Consider the following 26,252-nt stretch of genomic DNA (forward strand, 5'->3'; position numbering starts at 1 on the left):
AGGGGCGGGAAGAGGTCCGCCAGCGAGCCTGCTGGGGGTGGGGCTTAGCAGCGGAGGCGGAGCTGCCGGAGGGGGCCGTGCGCAGGTGCTGGGGTGGAGCTGGGGCTGGAGGGGGGCGGTGCTGTGGCCAGAGCAGGGCTCCGGTGCGGGAACCTGCTGCAGGAGGAGGTGTGGAGGCCACAGCCCAGGACCCCACTGGAGCAGGGCAGCGCTGGGAAGGAGCGGGCGGGGGCGAGGGGTGGGATGAGAGGCTGGCGAGAGCTTGGGGGCGGAGGTGTGGAGGGGCGGGGCGGGACTTGGGAAGGGGCGGGGCTGTGAGAACTGCGGGGGCGGAGTCGGAGGCGGGGCTAGGACTTGGGCCAGGCGGGCCGTGACTGGTCGCGGGCAGTGTCGAAGGCGGGTCTTAGGAGGGGAGGGGAGGGGCCTGGCTGGAGAACGTGCTGGTGAGGCATCAGGGGCGGGACTGTGGGAGGAGCAGGGCGGAGCTACAGGAGATTCCGAGGAAGGGATTGGCAGAAGAGAAGGGCAGGAAAGGGGCAGGGCCCTGACAAGCATGATGGAGAGGGGTGGGGGCTTGGCTGTTGGAGGGGAAGGACGGACTAGTGAGACCGTGTGGGCGAGGGGTAGCGGGTAGGGCTGCGGGAGGAAAGGGAGGGTTGTGCAGAACTTCCGGGGAAGGAGTTGGGGCGGGGCCCCGAGAAGGTTCTGGGTCAGGGGCGGGGCTGAGGCGTGGGGGCGTGGCGGGAAACGTGCAAGGGCCTATCCGCGGGGCGGGACCATGCGGGACTTCCGGGGGCGCTCTTGGGGCGGAGTTGAGAGCGGGAGGGGCGGGGCTGAGACGTGTATGGGCGGTGCCGGGGTGGGGCTACGAGAGCCTGTGGGGGGAGGGATGGGGCGGAGCTTGCGATGCCTGGGCGGGAATGAAGGGCAGGCTGCGGGTGGGGAAGCGGGAGCTGTGACTAGGTCCTGGGTAGGAGGCTGGGGCTAGGCTGGGGCTGGGGTGGGAGAGGGGAGAGGGGAGAGGGAGCAGGGCTCTGAGGAAGTGCTGGAGGAGTGGCTGTGGCCCTGGCTGCTGCAGATGCAAGCAGAGGTTTCTGAGAGTGCTGGCGGAGGAGGAGCTGAGCTAGAGCTGAAAGAGGTGGAGCTGTCGCCAGAGGACCTTGGCTAGGCTGTGGGGAAGAGCTCGCTCGCCTAGGAGCAGGAGTTGCAGCAGGCCAGAGGGGTAGGCAGCGCCTCACTGAGGAAGTAGGTCGGTGGCTCTGGGAGCAGAGGTGGAAGAGGGGCTTAGGCGGAGCCTTGGCGAAGAGTTGAGGGAGCTGCTGGGTGTGCAAGAGCCCTGTAAAGAGGAGCAGGGGCAGAGCTGCAGGAAGCCTCGGGGAGGAGCTGGGTGTACAAGAGGCGGAGCAGCTGCACGGGACTGTTGGAGGAGACTTGCAGGGGGCAGCGGGGCTGTGGGATGGAGCCCAGCAAGTGGGGAGCCAGCTGGGCAGGGACCGCCCAGCGTAGTACCCTGGAGGAGGAGCTGGGGCTGAAGTGCCCCGTGGAGGGAGGCATCCTTCACCCCCTGGAGGAGCAGGGGCCCAGCTGGGCAGCTGTGAGAAAGCTGGAGGCGGGGCAAGGAGGCTTGTGCACTCTGCCCCTAGGCAGGAGTCAACAGTGGCAGCCCGCGGGTCCTCAGGACAGAAGCCAGCTCTCACAGCTCTCAGTGTGTGTGCCAGAGGGTGTAGGCTGCGGCCAGAGGGGCAGGCAGCCTTGCCTGAGGTCTGTGAAGCTCTAGGCTGAGCTGTGCCCTCTCTCCCCGGGTGGGGGGTGGGGGTGCTGAGCATCCCTGCGGGGATCTCCTCTGTCTTAGCCCCTCTGGATGAGCGATCCGGAGTGGGGGCGGGTGGAGAGATCTGACTTTTTCCGGCCTGTGTTGCAAGTGAGGAGAAAAGTTTGCACCTTCGGTGGCCTCCCTCATTTACCTAGCCCTGGACGTTGGGTTGAGAGCCGAGGTCTCCATCCCTACCTCTGAAAGAGCTGTAGGGAGAATGCTGCACCTGCTGCTGCTCCCTGAGTTCAGGCCTGAGTGTCCCTACCTGTGCTGTTCGACCTGACACCCGACTGGCCTGGGGGCCCTGTGTCCTCCCTGCCTCCAGTCAGCCCTCCACACTCCGTCAGTTTCGCTTCTGAGTCACAAATCTGTCCCCCATCAGTCCCCTACTGAAACTCAGCCAAGCCTTCTGTTTCAGTCCAGGCACCCCAGGGAGTGGGCCCCAGGCCTTTGCACCCTTAGGGCCTAAGGCTTGTGGGGCTCACGCCATGCTGTGTGGCTGCTGGTCCTGGCCCAGCTGGCTCCACCGGGACTCCTTGCTTGGTTCTGCCGCCTCTTGTGCTGGCAATCCCAGTTCTGCTTCCAGACACAACTTTAAAGTCACCTTGGTTCAACCCCAAGCATTAGGTGTTTTTCCCTCTGAGTTCTGCTAGCGTTTTGACTCTTGTTCCTCCCTGCCTCCCTCCCTCCTTTAGGCTCTTGGAAGCCAGGCCTGTAATTGCTCTGAAGGGCCTGTTCCTGCCACTGTGCCTCGCAGGCAAAGCCGGTCCTGGCTCTTTTCCGTAAGTGTGCCTGGGACCATGGTAGCTGCTTGGTAGATGGGGAATCAACAAAACACTGCGCTCTCTCTTCTAGGGAGAGGCACCTGCTCTTCTGGAGGGAAGCTTGAGCAACAAGAATGCTGCAGGGGAGGGGAGGGCCACAGGGTACCTTCTTCCTGGAAGGTAGGCCTCAGGGCTGCAAGGGTCCTGAGAGGTCTCCAACCCCGATTGCCGGCCGTGCATGTCCACAGCCTTGGTTATATTGCCTTTCAGATCCCTCCTTCTCTCCAGCCCTTCTTTCCCCCTCCCCTCTCCTTCCCCTTCCCCCCTCCCCCGGGGCACTCCTTTCATCCTCTCTTTGCAGGGCTGCTTTGGATGTAATGTCCACACAGGTGCTCTGAATTGTAAGTAACCCTGAAGGTCCTGGAATGCCCCACTGTTGCTCCCTCTGCAGGCTGTGAAACCCATCCCCTGCCCCCTGGCTGGCCGGCCGGCCGGCCGGCCGGCGGCTGGCAGCCACAGACTCCTTGCACCTGGAAGGAGTGTTGCTTGGGGGTCACGTGTCCAGCACTCTGCCCTTTAGCTAGGGGGCCCTTCCTGACTCTCTTCCTTCATTCGTCGTTCACAGTTTAGCCTTCATTCGGTGCCTGGACTCATACAGTCTCTTGTGACACACAGGAAGCTGGGATGCCCGTGCAGCTGTGTGAAGACAGCAGGTTGGTCTTCTGCCCTGCCACTCCCCTTTTGTCCCCAGATCGGGAATCCAGCCAGTCGCCCAGACCCCCTCCTTCCCTCTCTCCTGGGCAGCTCGGGTGTGGTGCGGCCCTCTGGACACGGCCCACGGCATGTGGCACCACCCTGAGAATTGCAGTGACTTCCACTTCGGTCTCAGCACCACTCGAGTGGATGGGAAGGAGCTGCCCCCCCATTAACTGTGGACCCAGGTGGGCCACTTGGGCTCCATGGGGTAGGTGTGGTGGCTGGCACACAGACTGCGAGGGGTGGGGCCCGAACCTTCTGAGTTCCTGTGAGCTTCTGGCGCCTGCCCTGCTCCCACTTGCATTCACCTTGTGGGCCAGTAGCTCAGTGCCGCTTTCAGGCTGGGGCCAGAACACGTTCCGGTCCACGTTTCCGTGGCTCCGAGCTCTTCGGTCGGCTTGCATTTTCTTCCTTCCTCCCGTACTTCCTCCCAGGTACTTCAGCCTTTGTGACCCACGTGCCAGGCCCTGTAAAGCTGGAGGGAGGGTTCCGAGCCCTGGGCCGCGGCCACATGAGCACGTGGTGCGGCTTTTTCTGTTCACCTGGTTGAGCTCAGGGGGCTAGAGGACAGGTTGCCAGCCTGTGCCCCTGGTTACGAGGCCTGAGTTGTCCTGGTCCCGTGCTCTGTGAGAAGGCCCGTTCGGCTGACTGCGATGCCCACACCTGCACTGAGGCAACCGTGCAAAGGATGGAAAAGTGTATGGGGATCAGGCACAGAGAGCTGTCTGAAGGCCATTTCCCAGAGGCCTGCATGCTTGTCGTTTGGTGTGTGTTCCCCAGTTCTTTGCCCATGCCTTTCTGACTGTCCTTTCAAGCTCGTGCTGTGTTACTGTGATGGTAAGTGCCAGTCCTTTGGGTATACCGTAAGTATCCCGAAAGTTTCCTCGGAAAATTAATCCACTATCTCCTGGCTCTGCAGCTCACTGTGGAGTCTAGTGGATTCCAGCCTCTCCACTTGAGCCCCACACACAAATCCTCGTACTTTGAACCCAGGGGTATTTTTTGTCCTGCAGTGTGAGTGTGGGGCGTCTACCTGAAGCCACCCTTCCGGTGGGGTTGATTGGCCTCTGGTATCACTGCAAGCTAGGCACCGTCCGGCAGCCCTCGGACTGTCTGGGTATTCTCGTTTCCCCAGTGCTTAGTCACCCAGGACTAAGGCCGTAGGTCCCTTTGTGAAAGGTTGGGGGATCCTTCCATCTCCTGCTTGCCGAGGTGCTGTGGCATCCTTCCACCTGGGGCCCCAGCCACCACTCTGGTCACCGTGCTCTAGCTCTAGAAACTGGCACGGTGACAGACACTGGGCCGTGGATCCTGACTTGTTGGTTGTGGTGCCTGCCCTTAGCCTGCTGCGCACTCACCCTTGCTCTCTTTGTCCGTTTTGAGCTGTATCTGTGTGGGCTACACATTCACTGAAGGCCCTGCCCCCATCACTCTCGGGGGCATTCTCGGCCATGTGATCATCCTAGCCCCCTGCTTCTGGCCGCTTGGTCCTGCTTAGTGCTAACCCCTGAGCTCTGCTGCTGCTCCTGCTGCCAGGGAGGTGGAGGGGACAACCCATCAGGCCCTGTTCTCGGTGAGCCTCGCTCTGTGAAAGGCTCTCCTGTGATTGGACCTGGCCTGTGGAAGAGAGAGGAAAGAGCAGGAGCAGGAGGGAGGAGAGGGCAGGCAGGAGCAGCAGTGGCCCTTTCACAGGCCTTGTTCTCAGTGACCAAATCCTGTGACAGGCTCTCCTGAGGTCAGCCCCGATGGGCAGAGGAGCCCCTCCTCCCCCAGGCCCCAAGCTGCCCCATGGTGCCAGTGCCCTCTCTCCAGTCCATGCCTGTTGATGGCCTTGGAGCTCTCCGGAACAGAATTCTCCAGGGGTGGTTTTGCCTGCTCTTCCCTGTCCAGTCCCCCACAGGCCCACTTCTCTCAGGCTTCGAAGCCCTTCCGTTACCATCTGCCATGGCCATGGAAGCCTTTTAGGATCACTCAGCGAGGACCACGGCCGTTTCCAGGCTTCCAGGTCCCATGCCTACATGGAGAGTGCCCCCTCCCAGCATTAGGGGCCCTGCAGCCCACTAAGATCTGTTGCCCAGCGGGTAGCCTCCTGTCCTTCATGTTGTACCTCATCAGGTACCCCCGAGTCTCATCCTGCAGAGACACCGTGACACTGCTGGCTGCTGCAGGTGCGTGCTGCTCTCGTAGCTTCTCTGGGATGACCCTTCCTCTGTCACCAGGAGCTTCCCCTTCACAAACTGGCCATGCCAGCAAATTGTTCCAGCACCGAAGGCGTGGCTGCCGCCTCGTGCCTGGGGCTGTGTATACACCCCCTTTCCCCTGGGGTGGGCTCCACATTACCAGATGAGCAGGTGCAGTCGGAGGATCCTGTACCAACGCCCATCTTTCCACCGGCTTTCCTGGACCCTCTGCAGCCAGCTGTCCCAGACTGGGCCCTTCAGGAGGCAGAGTGGGAGAGGACATGAGCGGACCCCAAGGCTTGCTGGGACTATCACGAGAGGGACAGGAAGGAAGCAGGCTTGGGAAGCAGGTTGGACCTGCCCTGGCATTCTCGACTGGCCCAACAGGGAGATGTGGAGCAAGGATTGTCCACTAGAGGGGCCTGCCTGGGGCACAGAGCCACAGGTCCTCTTAGTGCCTGGCACACGATAGGCCACGCAGCCCACGCTGGCTCACTAGATGAAGTAACGTCCAGAACGGAGGCCCCGGGGGGGGACGTGTGCTGAGCAGCACGGGGAGGGACCCAGCGGCTGCCCTTGCAGAGGCAGAACTGTGTTCAGCCCTGCAGCCGGCTGCCTGGGTTGTGAAGGGATGTGCTTCCAGGGCACTTGCTATCAGGGCAGCTCGTCATCTGTCAGCAGTAGTGTAGGCAGCGCCTGATGGGAGAGGGCAGATCTGAGTACTAAGGTGGCACAAAGCAAAGCGGATGGAAGTTGGCAGACACCACTGCTGCAAGAGCCCCTCAGAGGCGCACGCTCCCTGCTCTGGTACTCGGGGGGCTGCTGGGGAGCACCTTCTGGGCAGGCCTCTGGACCATGGAGCAGGAGGAGGTGAGTCAGTGTGAAGAGGAGACTGCTAGCTGTGTGTGGGGTTGGGGAAGGCTTCACATAGGAGGGGCCTTCCAGCTGTGTTGTGGTCAAAGGGCTTGTGTTTGGTGGGAAATGGGTGGGGGGCGGCGGGGGTGGGCAGCCTGGGAGGGTTAGAATGATTCTGAGATCTGAGAGAAAGTTCCTGGCCAGAGCAGAGCCCTTAGTGATACGAGATCACGGGAGAGGAGGCCAGGAAACTGGGTTGGGTCAGACTCCACGGGAGTCTGGGCCACACCTCCCCTGGGTTCACGGTGAGCATTTGGAAAGGTAGGCTGTGGGTCCTCTTCCCAAGAAAAACCTCACTGATGGCCCATTTGTCTGGCCAGTGGCTTGACAAACCCTTATGTGCCTGTCTCGGGCTGGGAGTGTGCATGCCTTGGGGGCACCAGATGAGAAGATGCAGGTGTGTGTGGCTCAGGAGCAGCCTCCACCAAGTAACACTTGTCCCACTGAACTATGGCTCTTTGCCTTGAGACTCACCTGGAGGTCACTCGTTCTGGCTTGCAGTGAGGTTTCCGATTCTTGTTCCTGACTGAACAGTGGTGTTCGGAAAGATGGTATTAGGTCTCTGAGGTCTGAGGATTATTGTGGAGAGGGCATGGGAGAAGGGTGGTTTTTTTTTTTTTTTGACAGGCAGAGTGGATAGTGAGAGAGTGAGACAGAGAGAAAAGTCTTCCTTTGCCGTTGGTTCACCCTCCAATGGCCGCTGCGGCCGGTGCGCTGCGGCCGGCGCACCGCGCTGATCCGATGGCAGGAGCCAGGTGCTTCTCCTGGTCTCCCATGAGGTGCAGGACCCAAGTACTTGGGCCATCCTCCACTGCACTCCCTGGCCACAGCAAAGAGCTGGCCTGGGAGAGGGGCAATCGGGACAGAATCCGGTGCTCCAACTGAGACTAGAACCTGGTGTGCCGGTGCCGCTAGGCGGAGGATTAGCCTATTGAGCCGCGGCGCTGGCCGGGAGAAGGGTGTTGGGACCAGATCCCTCCAGGCCCCCACCTGAATGTCCACTTTTGCCCTATGTGAAATCCTCATCTGGGATGCTGGAGAATAGTGGCTGTTGCTGAAGACCTGCAGAAAGGACAAGCAGGACTCAGACCCTAAACCAGGTCAACCCACATAGTTGTATATCTCACCCAATCAAATTCCAGCAGGTCTGTGAAATGTTATTTGGCACCATCCACAGTTTTCCCTTGAGGAAATGGGATGAACATAGAGCTGCAATTAAGAAGACCTCTGGTAGTTGTGCGTGTATTAAACCACTGAAATCTGACTGTGAAGTCTCGTGCCAGCATGTACTACACCCTGTGTGATCTCCCAGTACAGTCACAGAAAGCCTGGGCCCACCCTCACACTTCTGTGGCATTGTGTGATTTGAGAGTCTCTAATTTGAGGATATAGCGATGACACAGGAAGCTTGGCAGCATCTGCTCACCCAGTCACTCTTGACAAGCTCTTCACAAGTGATGAATGAGAGACACAACTGGAGGAGACAAACTGAAAGGGTGCTGTGCTGCAGAATGTTCTAAATGTCCCTGCTGTCCTGTGGGATGAATTTTGTACACAAGGATGTTATCAGAAAAAGCAGCAACAAAGTGTCATTGCACTTTCTATCTGACTTTGGGCCTCACCATGGGCTGGTGATGGTGGAACAAGTGCTAATGCCACCCTGCTTCCATCCTGCTATTGCATCCTTCTGAGAGGTGATTCTTTTTTTAAACAATTCTTTAAAAATACTTATTTATTTGACAGAGTTACAGAGAGGGAGGGAGGGAGAGAGCTTGCATCCACTGGTTCAGTCCCCAGATATCCACAATGGCTGGGGTTATGCCAAGCTAAAGCCAGGAGCTGGAAGCTTGTGTGTCTCCCACATGGGTGCAGGGGCCCAAGCACTTGGACTGTCCTCTGCTGCTTTCCCAGGCGCATTAGCAGGGAGCTGGGTCAGAAGTGGAGTAATTGGCACTTGAACTGATGTCATTATGGGGTGCTGGCATTGCAGGTGGCAGCTTAACATGCTATACCACACCACCAGCCCCTAGGAACTGATTGTTTAAGCAGATGGCTGTTAATATAGAAAACAAGTTATGCTGCAAATAGCAAACCAGAATTGCCTTGATCATAGTGGCCATGGAAAGGACCCTCCAGATGATGTCCCATGCTACCCTAGGACCAATCTAGGTCCCAAAGAGCTGGGTAGGCATCACGGAACATAGGCTGAAGACCTATGTCACAGGCTGCAGCGGCATAACTGAAAATACTGCGCTTTCCCAGGTGGTATCTCCGAAGTTCAGAAAGTCATGGTGTGGGGCTCAGGAGAGTCAGCAACTGCTGCAGCTGTGCCCAGCTGTGCTGAACCTAGAGTAGACTGGAAAGGACAGACTCTGCAACTTCACAGGCTAGTTGGCCAGGCAGGCAGAAGCTGATACCCAAAGCCTTTGTTTGTTGAGTGCCTACTAGAGGCTGGGGTGGGTCCCTAGGCCAGCAGACTGTAGGAGTCAACAATTTTCCTGATGATGCCCAGATAAATTTTATCAGGGATCCAGGGTCACACAGGAGAGCTAGGATTGAAATCTGATTGCAGTACTTAGGTTCATTAGACTTCCCCCATCAGTGAGAAAGGTGAGGGCTAGGCAGCCAAATGAGAGCAGGCTGAGGGTTTCTGTTCTGGGGTAAAAGCTTAGAGCTAGGATTCTGAGCTTCAAGGCTTTGTTCTTATGTAGGATTCAATGGAGTAAAATCCCATATGTAGGCTTTGAGGGCTTTGAATACAGGGTTTTACATATGAATACATGTACATTTTACCAAGTTTTCTCTGATATGCCTTCCTCCTCTGAGGGTTCTATTGGTTTCTTAGAGACTTTTAGAGAAGTTTTTCACATTGATAGGCTTTTAAAAAGTCAGATTTATTTACCTATTTGGAAAGTAGAAGGAGAAAGAGGAAGAGGTCTTCCATCTACTAGGTCACTCCCAAATGGCCTCAACAACTAGGAGTAGGCCAGGCTGAAGCCAGGAGCAAGGAACTCTATCCAAATCTCCCAGGTGGGTGTCAGGGGCCATCTTCCATTACCTTTCCTGGTACATTTAGCAGGCAGCTGGATTGGAATCACAGCAGCTGGGACTGAAACCAGAACTCCATATGGGATGCTAGAATCACAAGCAGTGGTTTAACCTGCTGTGTCACAATGCCAAATCCTGATAGATGTTTTAATAGTTTCACAAAAATATGTCATCCTGGTTCCACAAGGGGTGATTGCTGCTGCTTAAATACTGTATTTATTCAAATAAAAGCAGATGTGAGTGTGGAGTACATAGATAACTCATGTCTGGGTAAAGTCAGCATTGAAATTTTTGGCAAAACATGTCAACCCTTTCAGTAATGAGTTTCATGTCATAGGGAAGGGGTTTGATTTTCTTTGCCCAGCAGCAAGATTATTCTTGCTGCATATTTTGACACAAAGTAGTGACTTCTTAAGGACACTGGTCTGATGAGGTACATGGTGATCTGTTGGGGCTTCAAAGATCTCTTCCACTTCTGTCCCCCTCCCCCAGAAAGTGTCATATTTCAGGCTGTCTTTAGCTGTTCATTCTTTTGAGACATCCACACTTGAGGTATGTCTCTAGCACCAATGACACCAATGACAGTAGGTGTTTCAGGAACATCACCAAAAGTTGAGGATCAAAGCCCTAGCAGTCTTTCCTATTCTGTCTTATCCTCTGTCTTTTCCTCCAGAAGTGACACTCCTGCCTTTTTGGAAAGAGAGAATGGGTATTTCCCTAGTATTCCTGCTGTGGGCTCCCCTAAAGAGAAGTAATCTGCTTGGCAGAGCCTGCAAGTGCAGGTGTTCAATGACTAAGGCCCCCAGGGCTATGGTATAAGCACTGCTTTATGACCGGCAGGCCTGTGGTACCAGAAGCCCCTTGCCTTCATCCAAGCTTCCATGGCAACACCCTCATGTGAGGGCCCCCCATTATTCCCAGATAGCCACCCACTCCCTTCTGTGAAGTGCATTGTGCAAATGTACCTTGGAGAATAAGCCGAAATCATAGATCAGAGCAAACTAGGAGAAAAGGGGTGCCTGAATATATCCCGTTATTTAGATAAATGCAATGCAAATGGAAAACAGACATTCTGTATTGCTCTCATGGTTCAATACTTCCAAATATCTGATTAGGCATTTCTGTTTTACTTTAAAATTTTTTTTTAATTTTTTAATTTTTATTTTTTTGACAGGCAGAGTTAGAGAGAGAGAGAAAGGTCTTCCTTCCATTGGTTCATACCTCAAATTTTTGCTATGGCCAGCACGCTGTGCCGATCCAAAGCCAGGAGCCAGGTGCTTCCTCCTGGTCTCCCATGCGGGTGCAGGGCCCAAGCACTTGGGCCATCCTCCATTGCTTTCCCGGGCCACAGCAGAGAGCTGGACTGGAAGAGGAGCAGCTGGGACAGAACTGGCGCCCCAACTGGGACTAGAACCTATGGTGCTGGCGCCGCAGGTGGAGGATTAGCCTAGTGAGCCATGTCGCTGGCCTTACTTTGTTTTTTAAGCTTAACTTTATGATATAACATTTTTTTGAGGAAATGAATTGCTTACAAAACAGTGTTGATACAACAGGAGTCACTGGGTACATGCTCCCCACGTAGGATCTCTGTCCTTAATGTGTTTTACTATGAAACTTAAAAACACTGCTAGTCGAACAATACCCTATACCTTTTGCAGTTGTGTGAATGCAGCCTGTTGAAATCTTTGCTTAGTATATACTAGGTTGATCTTCAGTATATGAAGGTAATTGAAAATGAAACTCGATAAAGGGCGGGATGGGAGAGGGAGAGGGGAGGGCCACGGGAGGGAGGGAGGTGGGGGGGGGAAGCCACAATACAAAAGTTGCACTTTGTAAATTCACATTTATGAAATAAAAAATAAAAATATATTTGCCACCTGAAAAAAAATAAAGCTCTAAACAGAGTATTTTGAAAAACAAAACAAAACAAAAAAACAGTGTTGATAGACACCAGAGCTTAGGCGACCCATGGTGGAGGCTTTTAGAAGTCCTTTGCTTTCTGGCTGTGAAACTAGGTTACCTCCTCCAAGCCCTGGTTATCCATCCACTCAGAGATGAACTGAGTTAATGAATAGTATGAAAAAAAAGTTTGTGCTTTGAAAGAGAAGAAAAAGAGAAATGAGAGGAGGAGGAGGATGAAAAGGGGAAGGGGAAAAGAGAGGAGAGGGACAGGAGGAGTAGAAAGGAAGGGAGGGAAAGATTGTTCAGAGGATTATGAAAGATGTCCAGAGGTAAATGGGACTATGGCACTTCATTAATGAGCCAGTCATCTCATAAAGTACTTGGTATGGTGTATGACCCAGGGTAGGAGCTCAGCAAATGTCAAGGATGTCTTGCTGCTGCCCAGCCTGTGTCTGCCATCTCTGGCTTCCTAGGGCTTTACCTCTACTTGGGAAAGAAGACAGAATCCAATTCTGGTTGTGATGCAATTCACTTTCACTCCTCTGCTCTTCCAGGGAGTCCAGATAGGGCTGCAACTGCTCTGCATCTATCTTTGGGTAGCAGGTGTGGCTCCATCCATCTACACTGCCCAGAAAGCTTGAGAACAGTCCCAGAGCTGTGTGGTGCATCTGCAGACAGCTGCCCGTGCAATCAGTGACCTCAGTATTGAACACAATTGGTAGCTGTTGCAAACCATGTTTGGCTCCTCAAGATACCACTTCACATGCCCAGAGAGGCCAGGGTTCTGCCTGCCATTATGCCTAGTTAAGAGTAAGCTTGGACACTCTTCTTTCTCACCCAGATTATCATTATGGTGCTAGCCCTGTGAATGGAAGGAGTGGAGCCTGACCTTAAGGGGTGTCCATCCAAGGATCCTTGGTGCTTGAATGAGAAAGAAATCTTTTTAAGGTGTATTTATTTGAAAGAGATACAGAAAAAGAGACAGGGAGATCTTCCATCTCCTGGTTCACTCTCCAAATGGTCTCAACAGTCATTGCTGTGCCAGGCTGAAGCCAGGAGCCTGAAACTCCAGCTGGATCTCCCATAAGGGTGGCAGGAGCACAAGCACTTAGGCCATCTTTCGCTTCTTTCTCAGGTGCTTTAGCAGGGTACTGAACCAGAGGTGGAGCAACTGGGACTTTAGCCAGTACTCATGTGGGATGCCACTGTTGCAGGCGATACCTTAACCCATTGTGCCACAGTGCTGATCTGTGAAACATGTCTGCTCTCCTAACCCCTACAGGTAGGGTCTAAGTTGGCAGTGCAGTACAAGTCTGAGACCAAGGAGACTTGTATTCCCTTACTGGGTGGTACCCTGGAAAGTACATGGAGTCTAGATCTCTCCTCATACCAAAAAAAAACAATTCAGTGGCAGAAGTGTCTGGAGCATCCTATGATACTAAGTGACATGGAAAAGCAGGTGAATTTTCCTGTGCTCCAAAGAGAAGCATGACATGAAGAGATACTGTGGGAATGTTGCCAACAATAAGAACCAGATTTATATTCATTCCCTCCCTTCCCTTCCCCTCTTCCTTTCCCTTTTCAGATCCTCTTAACTTCCCTTCCCTTCTTTCTCCCCTCCCTTTCTTGCCTTTTCCCTACAGATACCATGATGGAATTTAAGAGCCTTACAGCATGTAGGTGATGTCCTGGGACAAAGGAGGAGAAAATCCTGAACTGTGTGATAATAATAGATAATGAGTAAGGAAATGCTAATGAGAAAATTAAGTCCCAAGTTTTCAGTTCTGCAGATAATTCAATTACATTTCAAATTTGCCCTAATCAATATGTTTATTGCTCGGTTTCAGTCTTTTTTATTTATATAAATTTATATTTTAGTTTTAAAATTTAGCAATTTTTAATTTTACCACATGTACTTCATATATAGGTATTATACACATATACTATTTTTCCTTGTAAATGGAATATTAATATTACAAAATGAGAGATTCATTATAATATAGCATGGGGAAATAAGGGAATATTGTGATGCACATGGTATCAATGAGGTGATATATTTATAACTATATACCAAATGATATGATAGCCTCACATTTTTTATACTCACTATATTAACTTCCAAAATAAGAGAAAACTTGATTTTGTTTTTCTGGGACTGGCTTATTTCACTTAGCATAGTAGTTTCTAGGTCCATCCAATTTGTTACAAATGTCAGGATTTCATTGTTTTTATGGCTCAGTAATATTCCATCATGGGTGTGTGTGTGCGCGTGTGTGTGTGTATCACATCTTCTTTATGCAATCATCAGTTGATGGACATCTAGATTGATTCCATATCTTTGCTGTTGTGAATTGGGCTCCTATGAATGTGGGTGTGCAGATTTGTCTTTGATATGCTGATTTCATTTCCTTTGTGTTTTTTTAAAGATTTATTTGAAAGAGTTAGAGGGAGAGACAGATCTCCCTCTGCTTGTTCACTCCACAGATGGCCACAACAACCAAGCCAAAGTCTAACCAGGAAATTCTTCCAGATCTACCATGTGGGTGGCAGGGGCACAAGTACTTGGGCTACCTTCTGCTGCTTTCCCAGAACCTTAGCAGGGAGATGATCAGAAGTGGAACACCTGGGACACAAATTGGCTCACATATATGATGCCAGCATTGCAGGCTGTGGCTTTCCCTGGTACACCACAATGCAGGCCCCAACTTCCTTTTGATATATTACCAGGAGGGGGATAGTTGGGTCATATGGTAAATCCATTTGTAGTTTTCTGAGGAATCTCCATTATGTCTTCCATAGTGGTAGTACCAATTGCATCCCCACCTACTGTGTATATGGGTAACCTTTTCTCCACATCCTCACCAGCATTTGTTATTTTTTGATTTCTGGATAATGGTCATTCTAAGTGGAATGAAGTGATACCTCATTGTGATTTTATTTGCATTTCCCTGATGGCTAGTGACCCTGAGCGCTTTTTCGAGTGTCTGTTTTATATTTCTTCCTGTTCAAATCCTTTGCCCATTTTTAAAAAATATTTATTTATTTATTTGAAAGGCAGAATTACAGAGAGGCAGAGGCAGAAAGAGAGACAAGTCTTCCATCCACTGATCATTCCCCCAATGACTGCAATGGCAGGAGCTGGGCCAATCTGATGCCAGAAGCCAGGAGTTACTTCCAGATCTCCCACATGAGGGGCAGGGACCCAAGCACTTGGGCCATATTCTGCTGCTTTCCCAGGCAGATTAGCAGGGAGCTGGATGGAAAATGGAGCAGCTGGGACTCCATCTGGCACCCACATGGAATGCCAAGACCTCATGTGGTAGCTTTTCTGGCTACACCACAACACTGGCCCCTATGCTAATATCTTCCAGGATTTTCCATATGTTTTCCTGTAGTAGTTTGGTAGTTTTATGGCTTACATTCAGATCCATTTTGAGTTGATTTTTGTAAAGGGTATAAGGTAGGGATCTTTTTTCAAATTTCCTGCATGTGAAAATCCAATTTTCCCAACACCATTTGTTGAAGAGACTGTCCTTCCTGCGGGGAATGATTTAGCTTATTTGTCAAAGATTATTTGGTTGTAGATGCATAGGTTTATTTCTGAGATTTATATTCTATTCCATTGGTCCATGTGTCTATTTTTTATGTCAGCATCAGGCTGTTTTGATTATAATAGCCATGTAGTAAGTCTTGGAATCTGGTATTGTGACACTTCTAGCTTTGTTTTTATTGTTTAAGAATACTTTGACTATTTGGGGTCTTTTCTGTTTCCATATGATTTTTGGAATTGTTTTTTCTTGTCTATGAAGAATTTTGATGGGGATTGCATTTCCTGGAGATCTTCCTCCTCGAATCTGTAGCCTTTTACTTTTTTTTTAAAAAAAGATTTATTTATTTACTTGAAAGAGTTACACAGAGTAGGAGAGGCAGAGAGAGAAAGAAAGAGAGAGAGAGAGAGAGAGAGAGAGAGAGAGAGAGAGGTCTTCCATCTGCTGGTTCACTCCCCAGATGGCTGCAATGGCTGGAGCTGAGCCGATCCAAAGGCAGGAGCCAGGAGCTTCTTCCAGGTCTCCCACGCAGGTGCAGGGACCCAAGGACTCATGCCATCTTCTGCTTTCCCAGGCCAGAGCAGAGAGCTGGATAGGAAGTGGAGCAGCCGGGACATGAACCAGCACCCATATGGGATGCCGGCACTGCAGGCGGTGGCTTTACCCACTCTGCCACAGCACTGGCCCCTGTAGCCTTTTTGTTTAAATCTGGACAGGTCCCTTTCTAGGCCTGACTCATAGTTGTCATGCTGGAGAACTTTTTGGATATACTTCAAAAAGTTCCTAGAAAATGTGTATTATCAAAAACTGTGCATGCATTTCATTTTTTTGCATCAAACTTTTAATTCTATTTCCCATGAATGTTTGAAGCCCCTGTGTGTGTGTGTGTGTGTATGTGTATGAGGGAGAAGGGGATTGATTGATTCGTGGTGGTAGTGATGATGGCATTCTAACATATCTGAAAGTCCATATTCTATTCGTTTCCTTGTTTGATAGTCATGTGTATATAGAATTTCAAGATGAAAATTTGTTTTTTTTAAGATTGATTTATTTATTTGTAAGGCAGAGTTACAGAGAGGGAGAGGCAGAGGCCGAAGCAGAGGGGGAAAGCAAGAGAGCACGAGAGAGAGAGAGAGAGAGAGAGAGAGAGAGAGAGAACGCAAGCGAGAGTGAGAGAGCGAGCACTTCCATTCACTGGTTCACTTCCCAGATGGCTGCAACAGTGAGGCTAGGCCAGAGTGAAGCCAAGATCCAAGAGCTTCATCTGGGTCTCCCACATGGGGTAGCACATTAACGAGGAGCTGGATGGGAAATGGAGCAGCTGAGACTTGAACAAGTGCTTATGTGGGATGTGGGTGCTGCAGGTGGCAGTTTAACCCACTGTACCACAGCACTGGCTCCAAGATGAAGTTTCATATTATTTTAATCTCTGGAAGAGTTAGGATATATTTTTATTTTTGATGTTTGGAAGTTTCACAAAGTGCTGCCTAAGCCTGTATATGTTTCCATTCAATGTGCTGGGAACTCAGTAGGCCATTTGAGTTTGAACTCAAGTTTCTCCTTAGCTCAGTAGTTGTTTTCTAATATATCTTTAATAATTCCTCCCTTCTGTTTTTCATTCCATTGTTATAACTTAGTAAGATGTTGGTCTCCTAATTGTTAATTTTTTTCATATTTGCTATATTCTGCTTGACTTATTTGTTTTGAGATTATATTTATTTTTTAAAATCTATTTGAAAGGCAGAGTCTCTCTCTCTCTCTCTCTCTCTCTCTCTCTCTCACACACACACACACACACATACACTGTAGAGGGAGAGAGATCTTTCATCAGCTGTTCCACCCCCCAAATGTCCGCGATAGCCAAGGCTAGGTCAGACCTAAGCCAGGAGCCCAGAAGTCTACCCAGCCCTCCCACATGGCTAGCAGGGACCCAAGTACTTTAGCTATCATTGGCTGCCTTCCAGGGTGCACATCTGCAGGAAGCTGGATTAGAAGCAGAGCTGGCGCTCAAACCTAGTCACTCAAAAATGGGATGTGGGCATTACAAGTGCCATCATAACTACTATGCCATAACATCCATTCCTTATTGAGGCATAATTTACATGCAGTAAAGAACATACTGCTAGGTACAGAACTTGATTTTTTTCTTTTTTTTTATTTAGTAAATATAAATTTCCAAAGTACAGTTTATGGATTACAATGGCTTCCCCCCCCCATAATTTCCCTCCCACTCGCACCCCTTCCATCTCTTGCTCCCTCTCCCCTTCCATTCACATCAAGATTCATTTTCAATTCTCTTTATATACAGAAGATCGATTTAGTATATATTAAGTAAAGATTTCATCAGTTTGCACCCACACAGAAGCACAAAGTGTAAAATACTGTTTCAGTACTGGTTATAGCATTACTTCACATTGGACAACACATTAAGGACAGATCCCACATGAGAAGTAAGTACACAGTGACTCCTGTTGTTGACTTAACAATTTGACACTCTTGTTTATGGCGTCAGTAATCTCCCTAGGCTCTAGTCATGAGTTGCCAAGGCTATGGAAGCCTTTTGAGTTCGCTGACTTCGATCTTATTCCTACAGGGTCATAGTCAAAGTGGAAGTTCTCTCCTCCCTTCAGAGAAAGGTACCTCCTTCTTTGATGGCCTTGCAGAACTTGATTTTTATGCATGTATTCGCCTTGTGTGACCACTACTCAAATCAGCTATTAGAACATTTCCAGTACCCCTGAAGACTTCCTCATGCCCTTTTCCTGATTAGTACCTTTTACAAAGGTCCTCCACCAAAGCTGTCATCCATAAACATGTTCTGACTTGTATCATCATCTATTCTAGAACTTCATATAAGTGTAATTGCATATTAAAAATTTTCTAGCTTCTTTCAATGAACATTTTTTAGAATTCAGCTATGTCATTGCATGTATCAACTTTTTTTACTAATGCATTTGTATTACATTTTGTGATGTTATAACAGTATGCTTTTCCAACTTATTGCATAATGTTGAAAGATGTTTGAGTCACTTCCAGTTGGTTTCATTATTAATAATAACACTATGAATATTTTTGCACATGTCTTTTGGTGGTCATACATACTCACAACCATTGTATGTAGGTACTGGGGAGCTGCTTGGTTATAGTGTGGGCATGTGTTCAGTGTTGGTTTTAGTATATAATAATTTTTTCAATAACATTTTCCAAAAATGATTATGCCAATTTATATTCCTACAAGCAATGTATAACACCTTGAACTGTTCCATGTTGTTGCCAAGGCAGCATTGTCCCTTCTTGTATTTTTGCTCTACAGTATAAAAGTTCCTCTCAACTTGATTTTCCAATTCATTTAGTGAATGTTTAATTTTGCAATCATAGTTAGAATTTCTAAGTGATTTTTCATGTTCTGTCTTGTAATGTTTTCCTAGCTATCTGTAAATCAAATTTTATAGCATTATAGAACTTTTTGAGGCTATTTAAAAGATAGTTTTGATTGTTAATTTTTAAAATGTTATTTTCTGTCCCACTAATTAGCTCTTTCCTCTAGGGTAGACTTTATTATTTGCCTTTCTTGACATTTCTCTGACATCTTGTAGATCATCCTCAAATATCTGCACCTTCTTTGTTGTCTTACTACAGTTAAGAGTGAGATTGACTGGCAGCTCTGTGTGCAGGCACAGGACTTGTGTATTGGCAGCTTTTGTTTTAAGCTAAAGAGGAGGTGTGATGACGATATTGTTCTTGACCCTTCAAAATGTTATAGTGAGATTTTTCTTGGTGTTTCCAACACCCACTCTAGATTTCCTAGTCTTCTCTAGATTATTCTATTTCTTTAAGGAAGAACCTTTCTTTTTTAAAATGTTAAATACTGGCTTTGTGGCCTTTCTGGGGGAGATTAACTTTCCCATAGAAACCTAGTTAATCTCTCAGGTTTAAGTCACATTTCTTATTCTTATCTCTGTCATACCTGCTGCCTATGAGCTGAGTGATTATCTAGGCTGGGTTTGTTTCCTCCTTAAGATCCCTTTGTAGGTGTTTTGGGTGATAGCTTCATCAGAGTCCACTGTGGCAGCTTCTAGAAATTTTTAACCAGTTGAAATTCCCTTCCCATTCTTTTCCCATTTTCTTTTTTTAAATTGAAGTGAAATTCACATAACAAAATATTAATCATTTTAAAGTATAAAATTCATCAGTATTTAGTTTGAAAAAACTTTCTTCACCTCCAGAGAAAACCCGGTACCAGTTAACAAGTTGCTGTCCTTATCCCAACTCCTTCAGACCCTGGCAGCCACCAATTTGCATTCTGTCTCTATTTACTTATTCTGCATATTTTATGGAAATGAAGTCTTACAGTATGTGACCTTTTATATATGCCTTCTTTCAATTAACACACTGCTTTCAAGATTCATCTTTATTGTGGCAGGTTTCAGTTCTTTATTCCTTTTTATGGATGAATAATATTGTATTGTATGGATTAGCCACAATTTGTCCATTCTTTGAGGGACATATGGGCTTTATTCTACCTTTGGGCTATTGTGAATAATGCTGCTGTAAACGTGTGTTTTTTTTAGAATACCTGTTTTCAATTCTTCTGGGTATATACCTAATCGTGGAACTGCCGAGATGAATGGTAATTATGTAACTTTTCAAAGAACTGGAAAACGATTTTCCACAGCAGCTGAATCATTTTATATTCCCACCAGCAATGTATGGGGGTTCCAATTTCTTCACATCTTCATCAACATTTGTCATGTTCAATATTTTTATTACAGCCATCCTAGTGTAGGTTTTGATTTGTATCTACCTAGTAAATAGTGATTTTGAACAGCTTGTTCCTTTATTTCTTGCTGTCAGGTTATATTATTTTTGTTCCTTCATGATTATTTTAAAGGGAGGGAGAGACTTGGCAAACACAGAGCTGTGCTGCTTTGACCCATGCTAAATGAATACCCTGCCACCTGCCCCCAATCGCTGGGAGGCCTATGAGACTACAGCCTTCTGGTCTCCCAAGCCTTCAGGACTGATCTCAGATTCAGGAAACCTTCCAAAGGTATTCTCATTCAGAGACTTGTCAAGGTGATGCATAAATGTCTAGCCATCTCAGCCTAATTTAGGATAAGCTTGAAGAGCTATGCTAGTTTCAGACTGCCCTGTGAAGTCACCCAATGCTTTTATCACAACTTGACTAATCCTTCTGTCTACCCTCTCTCTGTCCTATTTTATCCACTGGTGTTTTCTCCAAAAGGAACTCCATAACTCCATAATAAATATCCTGCATGTCTAACTCTATTTCAGAATCAGCTCCATGATAAACCTAACCCACAAGAGACTAAATACATGTATCTGGCTTATTAACATGAACTGCAAGAAACCTAACCATTCTTCAATATTCCAGAACTGTATCTAATGTTTCTTGTTTAAATTTTATATAGAAAGACTGGAACTATTTGCTTTGTATGCCCCTAATAAATCTCTTGGGAAAACTGAGGTACAGAGGGGTGCCAGTATTCAGATATTAGATATGGAACCAAAGCCCTGATTCTATGATGCTCTCCATGAAAACAAGTTAGTTTTTAGTGAAACTATTACTACCTTCAAAAATGTTCAGAAAATTGAAGGTACTGTATGAAAACAGCTGGTATTTAGAATATTTCACAATGTGGTCTGTTGAAATGTTTAAGTAATTTAAAAACATTTAAGCACTGACATTTCAGTGGTGGGACTGGTTCAAGGATAGGGTTTTCATAGCCAAGCCAGGCTACCTTGTGTTCCTTAAATTGGGCTGTGTCTTCAGATTTGGCTTTGATTTCCTCTGCCTCGTCATCTCCATCCACTTCTGCATTTTGTCTTTCAAGATCCTCTGGCTGCCCTAAATATTCATTCTCAACCATGGCTCTGTCCCCACTTGAGCTATGTTCATAATCAGAGAAAAACTGAAGGAAAAAGGGATGTCTTCAGTGTTCTTAATTCTTTTTTAAATATTTATTTATTTGAAAGGCAGAGCTATGGGGGGAGGAGAAAAAGAGAAACAGAGAGAGAGAGAGAGAGAGAGAGAGAGAGAGAGAGAGAGAGAGAGAATCTTCCATTCACTGGTTTGCTCCCCAAGTGGCCATAACAGCCAGTGCTGGGCCAGGCCAGAGCCAGGAGCCAGGAGGGTCATCTGAGTCTTTCATGTAGGTGCAGAGACCCAAGCACTTTGGCTATCCTCTTCTGCTTTCCCAAGAGCATTAGTAGGGAGCTGGAACTGACATGGAGCAGCCAGGTCTCTAACTGGTGGCCATATGGGATGCTAGCACTGTAGGTGGCGAGTTTACTTGCTATGCCACAGCACTGGCCTGTGTTCTTAATTTTTTATTGCATACCTCCTACCCAACCCCTGGGCCTGGGTGGCTGGTGTTCAAGAAATGTTTGCCAATTTGAAACAAGTCCAAAAGAGAATGCCAGGCACTTTTAAAAGTGGAAACTGTGGGGTTGGCGCCGTGGCTCACTTGGCTAATCCTCCACCTTCAGCACCAGAACCCCGGGTTCCAGTCCCAGTTGGGGTGCCAGCTACTAGTCCCGGTTGCTCCTCTTCCAGTCCAGCTCTCTGCTGTGGCCCGGGAGGGCAGCGGAGGATGGCCAAGTGCTTGGGTCCCTGCACCCGCATGGGAGGCCGGGAGGAAGTACCCGGCTTCTGGCTTCGGATCGGTGCGGCACTGGCCATAGTGGCCATTAGGGGAGTGAACCAATGGAAGGAAGACCTTTCTCTGTCTCTTTCTCACTGTCTATAACTTTCTCTCTGTCTCTGTCTCTCTCTCTCACTGTCTAACTGTGCCTGGCAAAAAAAGTGGAAACTGTGTATGACTTTTGCTTCATCCATCCTCTTCGGTGAAACCTAGGGCTTATTGAAAAATTACTTTCTTGGAGAGCGGCAAGATGGCGGAATAGGCAGGGAGCACAATATTAGTCCGGGGGAGAGACAGTTTAATATAAGTGGAGATACTGCAGGGTCAAGGAAGAGTAGGGGAAGAAACAGCAGAGGAAACTCTTCCGGAACTAGTGATTCACAGTGTACCTGCGTGGAGAGCGTGGGAGCCCAAGTTCGGGACACCAGCGGCAGACTCAACACACCAGTGCTGGAACGCAAGGTGAGCCGAACCTCAATAGCCCAAGACACCAGTGGGAAAGCGGAAAGATGAGACTAGAGGGAACGAGGCTTGACAAGCTAGAAGGGAATGGCGAGACAGCCCAGGTACTAAGAGAGAAAAACTGCCAGCCCAGAATACTATATCCTGCAAAGCTCTCATTTGTGAATGAAGGTGAAATTAAGACTTTTCATAGCAAACAGAAACTGAAAGAATTTGTTGCCACTCATCCTGCCCTGCAAAAGATGCTTAAAGATGTGTTACACACAGAAACACAGAAACATGGTCATCAATATGAAAGAAGGTAAAGGAAGGAACCCTCACAGAAAAAGATCACAGGAAGCTCAATTTCTCTTTGACATAGAATTAAACTCTGATGCTCTGTTAAAGCAATGTGTTAAAGTAATCTATTATGTTCTCTTGATGTCTGTTAAATTCTAATTGTTCAAAAACAGCTGAATTTTTATTAAGAGCTATGGGTTATTTAAATATGTGCTTATTTTCAAAGATTTGAATAATCACCTAGTAACAATGATCAAATTTGGTCTATGTCATGTCATGATTATAAGGAATCTTATTTCAACCAGATATTTTGGATTTTGAGCCGTCTTGGCATTCTTGACAGGCATTCAAAAAATCAAAGTTTCAAACAATCTGGTCTCTAAAATTTCCAGTAAATCCTGGACTTTGGTTTTTCCAGTTTGGGCCCAACTGAAAAAATCGAAGGACCTATGTCTCTCATCTTATAGAGACACCAACTAATCAGGCTATTTAGATTATATTAGAAGTACTGTCAAGATGTGATGTGGTACCAGACTTTAAGTTTCTATAATGGAAAATGCTATTAATACAAATGTTTGAGAATTAAAAATTCTAATGATCTTGTGTTACTAGACATGATAGTTATCTTAATGAGAAAGCCCCAGAGGCCTAAAGGGTGCAATACTTGTAAAATCCTACAGGTGCTTTCAAAAATACTGTGAAGTAAGCAAGTGCCTCTTGTTGGTTGATGAGTTTATAATTTTAAACATGGCGACTTAAAGTCTTTTGTCATCCATAGTTATATATGATGTGCTGCTCATAAAACTAAAGCATTGTTGGTTCTGTGTTTAGCTGTCCTCCTATAGGTTCCTATGGACTTTTTCCAGCTACTTTTATTGTATTCAGTACTTTGGGATGGCTCTGTAAACAGATGAAGCCAATAATGTATTAACAGTACCAACTGAGAGAAAGTATGGTTAACTGAGGTTACTATAAAGAAAAAGCAATTCAAATCAATTGGCAATCTACAAAAAGAGTTAAATATTTTAAAAGCTATTATTAAAATTGCTATATTGGTCTATTATGCTATGTTATATGTGTGTACATATTGTATGTCCACATGGGGAAATTTTATTAAGAGTTTTATTTTAAATGGCTTATAGATAAGATTGTCCATAAATTTAAGCTGCTAAAATCAATCAAAGATACATTTTAATTTGTGTGACCTGAATCTGTGTATCATATGTTTGAAACGTGTTGGTAGAAAGAAACTAAAAACATTTTATATGGTTGTGCTTAAGTTTACTGGCTAAACAAACTACACCATGTTAGATATTTAAGAGGTGTTTCCAAATACATGATTCTTAAAATTTATAGAAGGCATTGGACCTTCTGGTAAATGTTTTCTTAAGTTGTTATCTAATGGTTGAAACTGTTTGCTAAGTATTCATGTAATATTGCTATTGTCAGCAAGCGATCTAGGACTTGCTCCCTCATTTCTCTATTCTAAGCCCAACTTGTTCTTTCATTTCTCTATTCTCTTCAAGGTAGGAAACTAATTCTATTATGAAGGAATCTGTAGGACGCACAATTTAATCTTTAGACATTATAAAAGAGATGGCTAACATTTTTCTGTAATAGCATAGCCAAAATAAGAACGTAAATAATAATCTCATAGCTAGATTCACTTCGCCATCAGCGAAGTATACAGTAAGTAGAAAAAACCTCCCTTTCAGACCAAACGGAAAGAAGGTTTTAAAGTGAGAATATAATTTTCCTCATGGGCATTGTCTACCTTAGAAAAAGTACTACAGAACATGCCTGTGACTATAGACTTGTAGTTCAGGCCACCGAAGATTAGAGATGGAACTTGGGCACTCCCTTGACTTGCATCCTCTGGTCTGCTTTAACAAAAACCAGGAGGAAAAGAAAGCTAGGCATCAGAAGCAATGGGTGGCAGGCCTATTAATGGCTGATCTGTACAGTGATCTGCCCTCAAGGAGACCCAACAGGCCAGTCTACTGCAGTGGCTTTCAATGTGGTAAGCCTGGGCTTCAGCAGAAGTCAGCTTGTGAAGAGCCCTGGCAGCTCTGCCAAGAGTTGGATCACTGGAAATGGACCTGCCCTGGAGTCGAAGGATGCCCAGGTCAGAGCCACAGATCTTATTGGCTCTAAGCTGAAAAGCCCTTCACTCAGCCCAACTTCCAAAGTGACCACTGCAGCTGAGGGGATGGTCAAGTAGGGTCAGCAACATTGCAGGCAGAACTGTAAATTTCTTGTTAGAGATGCCCCCTGCCTTTACCTGGCCAGCTCTCCTCCCAGGCCAGCCAAGTAATGAAAGTCAACAGAGTGCCTTCCCCTAGGAGGTTCACACCTCCCTTAGGATAAACCCCATGTGAAGAGATAGGTAGGTCTGGGCCTCTTAACTTATAAGGCCTAAAGCCCATCAGATTATTAACAAGCCCCTTCTATCAGGTTCTATTTGCCTCTCAATCAGAAAAATTACTTGTAGCTTAGACAGCACCTTTCTTAGCTCCTCTAATAATGACTCTGTCCTTTGTTCTAGACCCTGTCTAGGGCACTTGGGCCTCATTCCTTTGTAATCATAATCTCTACTCTACCACCAATGGCTCTACTCCCAACCTGTGTGTACTGATGGTCCTCTTCCCCACTTAATGCTGTATAATTATTCAAACCTGGTAAATGCCACTCTTAGGATCGTTGGTTACTATCCTCACCCTGTCTTTTATGACCTTGTCTAAATATGATCAGAGTCGGCGAACTTGAAAGGCTTCCATAGCCTTGGCAACTCATGACGACAGCCTAGGATGGTTACTGGCGCCATAAACTAGAGTGTGAATTTGCTGGGTCAATAACAGGAGCCACTGTGCACTTGCTCCTCATGTGGGATCTCTGTCCTTAATGTGCTGTCCATTGTGATTTAATGCTATAACTAGTACTGAAACAGTATGTTTCACTTTGTGTTTCTATGTGGGTGCAAACTGTTGAAATCTTTATACTAAATCGATCTTCTGTATGTAAAGAGAATTGAAAATGAAAAAAAAAGAAAAATTACTTTCTTATTGATGGCTTTTTGATAAGTGTAATGTAATTATGTCCTTAGTTCACAAAGCTCAGAAACAGCACATGTTTCTATGAGAAAGTATTACGGATGACAAGGAAAGAGAATACAGATAGAAAGCATCTCCTGGCTTTTCCCAGGAGGATGCCCCAGTAGCAGTGGCAGCAGCAACTGCAGCAGGCTGTGGGCAATGGCTATACTCTATCTCCTAAGGAGGGAGGCCTCTCACAAAGAGCCATCCTGCTCCTCCATTTCCTCGATATGTGCCAGGAAAGTGAATCAAAGGATGTAGCCTCTCGGAATGGGAATGATAGAAGCAACTAGTACACAGTGTGGCCATGAGGAGTAAATGAGCTAATGTTTTTAGTTTAGTTTAGCTAATGTTTTAGTTCAGTATGTTGCTTGGGGCATGAAAAGCTCCCAGTAACAATACTAATATTGATGTGTTCACACACACACACACACACACACACACACCCCTCCAATTTTGCCTAGCATTGTGCTAGGTTATCTAATTGGGGAATTAGGAATGAGTCAGAGATGAAGGGCTCAGTTTTCCAGAAGCTCAAATAGAAGGCTGTGTGTCCTTTCTGACCACGGAGGACAGTGAATGGTTGTTGACAAAGGAGCTGTGACCCTCATTCTTCCCATCTCTTATTCCCTCTCTCTTGCTGCTTTTCACCAGCCCTTCAGGTCTCTGCCCTCCAGTAACACTGCCAAGCATGTTCTCCACGGTTGCCTCTCTCTCTTTTTGGAGTTCCCTGTTTGCAGACATGAATGTGGCTTGTTCTTTCATCTCCTTCAAGTGTTTGTTCAAATGTTACTTTACTTGTGAGGTAACTCCACAGAAACTAACAAA

At 47.3% G+C, this 26,252-nt stretch overlaps 1 protein-coding gene across 1 annotated transcript in view; it reads left to right on the top strand.

The window, feature by feature from the left end:
• Nucleotides 1-2,513: 2,513 nt before the first annotated feature.
• The window catches only part of IDS (iduronate 2-sulfatase), a 54,131-nt gene continuing 30,392 nt past the window's right edge, over nucleotides 2,514-26,252 (top strand). Inside the window, exons 1-2 of the mRNA XM_062184207.1 lie at nucleotides 2,514-2,595; nucleotides 3,203-3,290. The gene's annotated coding sequence lies outside the window, so the exon portion shown is untranslated. The remainder of the gene's footprint in view (nucleotides 2,596-3,202; nucleotides 3,291-26,252) is intronic.

Source organism: Lepus europaeus, chromosome X (assembly GCF_033115175.1).
Source record: "Lepus europaeus isolate LE1 chromosome X, mLepTim1.pri, whole genome shotgun sequence".
Lineage (NCBI taxonomy): Eukaryota > Metazoa > Chordata > Mammalia > Lagomorpha > Leporidae > Lepus > Lepus europaeus.